This window comes from Hordeum vulgare, chromosome 7H, assembly GCF_904849725.1.
Source record: "Hordeum vulgare subsp. vulgare chromosome 7H, MorexV3_pseudomolecules_assembly, whole genome shotgun sequence".
In the NCBI taxonomy this organism is placed as follows: Eukaryota; Viridiplantae; Streptophyta; class Magnoliopsida; order Poales; family Poaceae; genus Hordeum; species Hordeum vulgare.
In genome coordinates this window covers 254,212,716-254,218,715 of record NC_058524.1, presented here as the reverse complement: position 1 = coordinate 254,218,715, position 6,000 = coordinate 254,212,716, and positions in this window count along the sequence as shown.

Sequence of the window (6,000 nt, the reverse complement as noted above, 5' to 3'; positions counted from 1 at the left end):
TCCCCAAAAGCTCCAAAGGACAAGATCTTCGAGAAGGTCATCAATACCTACCTCGCGGAAGTGCTGCAACACCCTCAATCTATCGAGATGCGTGAGGGGATGTTGCACATCCGTGATGTTGAGGGGCCTAAGAAGACCGGAAGCGTGGAGACGAGGCTCGAAGCAATGGAGCAACAAGTCTTCAAGTGCCAGGGGATGGTGGAGCGTGGACTCAACGCGAACCACATGATGATCACGGAGTTCACCAACAAGCACAGGATTGATGCCAATGACATTGGGAAGCACCTCTCCAGGTTCTATGACAGGGTTGATCAACTTCAAGGCCAGATCTATGACCTGCAGAACCAAAACTATGAGTATGAGTATAGATTTAAATCATTAAGGTTGGCTGCAGATTTGAGGATTCCGGAGACTCGTTCATCTTTCCATGGTGGAGCACCTATGCCTTGGAAGATGGAGGATCAAACTCATGTTGCAACAACTCCACCATCACCACAAAAGGAAGACAACTGAGCATTGGTATGGGCAATCCCCTTGGCTTTTGCCAATCTTGGGGGAGTTGCCCCGGTATCGTAGCACCATCACATCTTTTTCCTTTACCTTTGTTTTAGTTTTCCTTTTCAGTTTTCTTTTTTCTCTAGTAGTTTAAAAGTCTTAGTGTTTTAGTCTTGAGTTTTGCTTTGTGACACCCCCGATGTATTCTTGCTTGTGAGCCATATAATAAAGAGTGTCTTAGTTGAAGGGCTTTCCCTCTTGCCATGATCAAAAGAGTGAGAATAGAACAAAATCATGAAAGATCATGTAATGATCTTATGGGAAGTGATGGCTTCACATATAAAAAGAATGAGGATTGAAACTTGTTGAGGGTAGGCAAACGTAGAACTTGGTCATTGTTGCAATTAATAGAAAGTGATAAAGAAGGAGAGGTTCACATATAAATATATCATCTCTAACACCATCTATGATTGTGAACACTCACTAACTATTACATGCCTAGAAGTAGATGTTGGACAAGGAAGACAACGTAATGAATTGTACTTTCTTGGCTCCGAACAATGTTATATGATTAGAGATCCCTTAGCATGTGACGATTGCTTCCACCTCATATTAGCCAAAACCTCTCACACTAAATAGAGAGACTACTTGTGCATCCATGAACCATCAAACCAGTTTTGCCATGAGTGTCCACCATACCTACCTATCGATTGAATAAGATCCCTCAAGTAAGTTGTCATCGGTGCAAGCAATAAAAATTGCTCTCTAATATGTTTGATCTATTAGTGTGTGGAAAATAAGCTTTATACAAACCTGTGATGAGGAAGACATAAAAGCGACAGACTGCATAATAAAGTTCTTTATCACAGGAGGCAATATAAAGTGACGTTCCTCCGCACTAAGAGAACATGCATCCAAACCTCAAAGGAGCATGACAACCTCTACTTTCCTCTGCGAAGGGCCTATCTTGTACCTTTACTTTTTGCCCTTGAAAGAGTCATGGCGATCTTCACCAATTCCTTATCTTGCCTTTATCTTGGCTAACGTCATATGCTTGGGAAAGATCTATATTCATATGTCAACTTGGAGGTAGGCATTCATGAATTATTACTGTTGACATTACCCTTGAGGTAAGCAGTTGGGAGGCAAAACTGTAAGCCCCTATCTTTCTCAGTGTCCAGCCGAAACTTTGATCTCATGAGTACGACGTGAGTTGTAGCAATTGTAGAGAACGAAAGAATGATTGAGTATGTGGATTTGCTTTACAAGCTCTTATTTGACTCTTTCTGATGTTGTGATAAATTGCAATTGCTTCAATGACTAAAGGCTATCGGTTGTTACTTCTCGGTAAGGTTCTTGATGCATGCTTTACTTTGTGAAGGAATTATCACTTTAGCATCAGAGATTCTATGTTGGTATTGCTGTTCTGATCTTCATGATGATGCATGCATGTCCGTACCTTGTTTTGTCGACACCTCTCTCCCTAAACATGTGGACATATTTATTGAGCTCGGCTTTCTCTTGAGGACAAGCGAGGTCTAAGCTTCGGGGAGTTGATACGTCCATTTTGCATCATGTTTTCATGTTGATATTTATCGGTTCTTTGGCTGTTATTTCACTTCACGGTACTATTCTTATGCCTTTTCTCTCTTATTTTGCAAGGTTTACATGAAGAGGGAGAATACCGGCAACTGGAATTCTGGCCTGAAAGTGGAGCAAAGTTGAGATACCTATTCTGCGCAACTCCAAACGCCGTAAAATTCAACGAGGAATGTTTTCTCGATTTATCAAAAATACTGGGCCGAAGAAGTGCCAGAGATGCACCAGGGGGTGCCCACAAGCCTGCACGGCGCGACCACCCCCAGGCCGCCCCATGGGGGCTTGTGGGCATCCCACTGGCCCACTTGCTCCCCTCTTTTGCTATACGGAGGGTTTCATCCAGGAAAAAAATCAAGGAGGAGCTTTTTCGTGGTTTCACCGCAGCCACGAGGCGGAACTTGAGCAGAACCAATCTATGGCTCCGGCAGGACGATCCTGCCGGGGAAACTTCCCTCCCAGAGGGGGAAATCCTCGCCACAGTCATCACGAACACTCCTCTCATCGAAGGGGACTCATCACCATCAACATCTTCATCAGCACCATCTCATCTCCAAACCCTAGTTCATCACTTGTAACCAATCTCCGTCTCACGACTCCGATTGGTACTTGTAAGGTTGCTAGTAGTGTTGATTACTCTTTGTAGTAGATGCTAGTTGGATTATTTGGTGGAAGAGTCTATGTTCAGATCCTTGATGCTACTCATTACCTCTCTGATCATGAATATGATTATGCTTTGTGAGTAGTTACTTTTGTTCCTGAGGACATGGGATAAGTCATGCTAATAGTAGTCATGTGAATTTGGTATTCGTTCGGTAATTTGATATGTTGTATGTTTTGTTTCCTCTAGTGGTGTTATGTGAACGTCGACTACATAACACTTCACCATTATTTGAGCCTAGGGGAAGGCATTGGGAAGTAGTAAGTAGATGATGGGTTGCTAGAGTGACAGAAGCTTAAACCCTAGTTTATGCGTTACTTCGTAAGGGGCTGATTTGGATCTACTATTTTAATGTTATGGTTAGACTTTGTCTTAATTCTTCTTTCATAGTTATGGATGCTTGCGAGAGGGGTTAATCATAAGTGGGATGCTTGTCCAAGTAAGGGAAGTACCCAAGTGCCGGTCCACCCACATATCAAACTATCAAAGTAACGAACGCGAATCATTTGAACGTGATGAAACTAGCATGACAGAAATTCCCGTGTGTCATCGGGAGCATTTTCCCTCCTATAAGACTTTGTTCAGGCTTGTCCCTTGCTACAAAAGGGATTGGGCCACTTTTCTGCACCGTTGCTACTTTTGTTACTTGTTGCTCGCTACGAATCATCTCACCACACAATCACTTGTTACCGACAATTTCAGTGCCTCCAGATTTTACCTTGCTGAAACCACTTGCCAGATCCTTCTGCTCCTCGTTGGGTTCGACACTCTTATCAAAATGACTACGATTGATCCTCTATACTTGTGGGTCATCAGGGTCGATGGTGGTGTGTTTTCTTCTTCATGTGTTTCTCTTCGGGTGTCCTTCGAATGGTCTCTGTCCTATGGTTGTGCATGCTCAAGGCCCTCCCATGCTTGTCATTGTGATGCGGTGAGCTTCAGGCTCTTGGTGTTGTCTCACTTCATATTTGTTCAATGACGACGCAATGATGCCTCCCTAATCTGCTAATCGTTTCGAACGCCCGTGGAGATCTTCCACTCAAGGTTCGTGTGAAGGTTCAAAACTCGTTGATTATGGTTGATCCTCTGTTGTGCCATGGGGCTCGGTACGCACGCGGTGCGGTGCGTTAGTTTGTTTGCTGAGTCTTGGTATTGTGGTACCTCGATAGAACCCCGTAGCTACATGTTCTCTCATGGTGTTGGCCGTTGTGCTTGCTAGCTAGGTCATTCCTTCTCCTGGGTGGCAAATTTTTCTTATCTTATGTAAGCTTGTTACTTGTACGATTTTCGACCTAGTTTCCCTTATAAACGGGGTCAACCTGTTTAGGTTTTCGATCCGGTTTTCCTTATAAACTGGATCAGTTAAAGCTTAAAGAGTGACTCTTGGCTTTGACAACTTTTTGAGCAATATATACACGTGGGAATCCTCTCCCCCACCGTGACCGTTCAAAAAAAATGTTTGCACTTTCATATAATAAGTGTTGAATCACTTCAAGTATACGGGAACATAAAACGCTAGAACTTCATCTATTCTTTGGATGCAAACATCAAGTGCATTTTAATAACATTACCCATTCGTTCTACTGTCAACTTTCTTGTATTTTCTCTTTTCACCGCTGATTCCTATTGAGTAATACATGTTCATAGTTTCCATTTTATAGTAGAATTGAGCTCCAGTCTTGAGGAGGATTATCATTGTGAGCAGGATCGACATTGCGAGGAGGATTATTGAAACTGTGTTTGCATCCTAGCTCCAGCATGCTATATGAAATTTGCACCCGCTCCTTGTACAGAGACTTAACATGTAGAGCCATTGGCATAGAAACAACCCATTTATGATGTGCATAGAATAACTCTCATGACATGAGCATGTAGATCACCAGTTATTTAATTGCCTCAACATGATTGTACCATGTTGCATTGTACTTCCTCTGTTCCTAAAAATAAGACCTTTTAAAGATTTCAATATAGACTACATACAGAACAATCTATATGTAGTCTATATTAAAATCTCAAAAAGGTCTTATATTTACAAACAAAGGGAGTATTTGATTACATACCTCGAACAAGACCTTTTAGGTGGACATGTTACGTGTGCCCACTAGCCTCCACGTGCCACGGCTATGCAGTAGACAGTGTGTGTGATATTGTTTTCCTACCTTCGCCTCTGTTGTCCGATGCGTTTATGTACTTGATGGTTGGCCATACAGAGTCTGATAGCCACCACAACTACATTGTGTGTCAGTCATGCTACAAAACGTGAAGCTTTATTATGTAAATTCTGGCATTTTTGACCTTTTATATCTTGATGTTTCTTTTTGCGAATATCTTAATTTTTTATGTGTATGAAATTAAATATCTTATCACCTTCAAGTGGATGGAAATTCAGCGCAAGTGTAACCCTAAAATTTGCTATCATGCATGTCTTCTAAACCTTTTCAGATCAATCCCATGTATCATACTTTCGTATAATGCAGTGAGAAGATGCCTCAATATCTATAATAATTATACAACAATTTGAGTGACACTTATGGGACGGAGAGTATAACTCAAAGTATCATGTTTGTGTGGGTAAATCATTTACCTCTTGATTTAGTATCATGTCAAGGCTATCAATTTCATTGCTTTCACGGTTAATGGCATGCTAAAGCCTAATTACCTTTGGAGGAATCCTTCGCATAATTATTTGCATCGAGTATATCACAAATCATCCCTGGGTGAGGAATAGTTATAGGGTCGCGCTATTCGTCACCCTGGGTGAGGAATAGTTATTCTTCACCCCCCTTTATTTTCACATTAATACACCGTAATTTTACGTTTCTTAAATTTTAATCTTATCTCATACATAAAAAGAGACGGTAAAAATATACATAGTCATTGTAAAAAATATTTTATGTCACGTAAAATTACAAACTTACAAACATAGTGTAAATTATACATAAAATGCGATTTTTCTGGTCTTATGATCTATATTTTTATTTTCTTATGACAAATTTTCCGTAGTTAATCAATATAAATGTATCTATTTGCATTTCAAATTTAATTTATTTATTAAATGGTCGTAAAATTACCACAATATTCTAAAGATTAGTACTTGTTTATTCTCTAGGGTATTAGAGTTAATCCATGACCGCCATGTATGCATGCGTATTCTACATGGATGGATATGGCCGGTTTGGATTAAGTCAAGCCTAGTAATATATATACATGTAAGTATGTAACACCCTATATATAAGCCAAAGTGATAT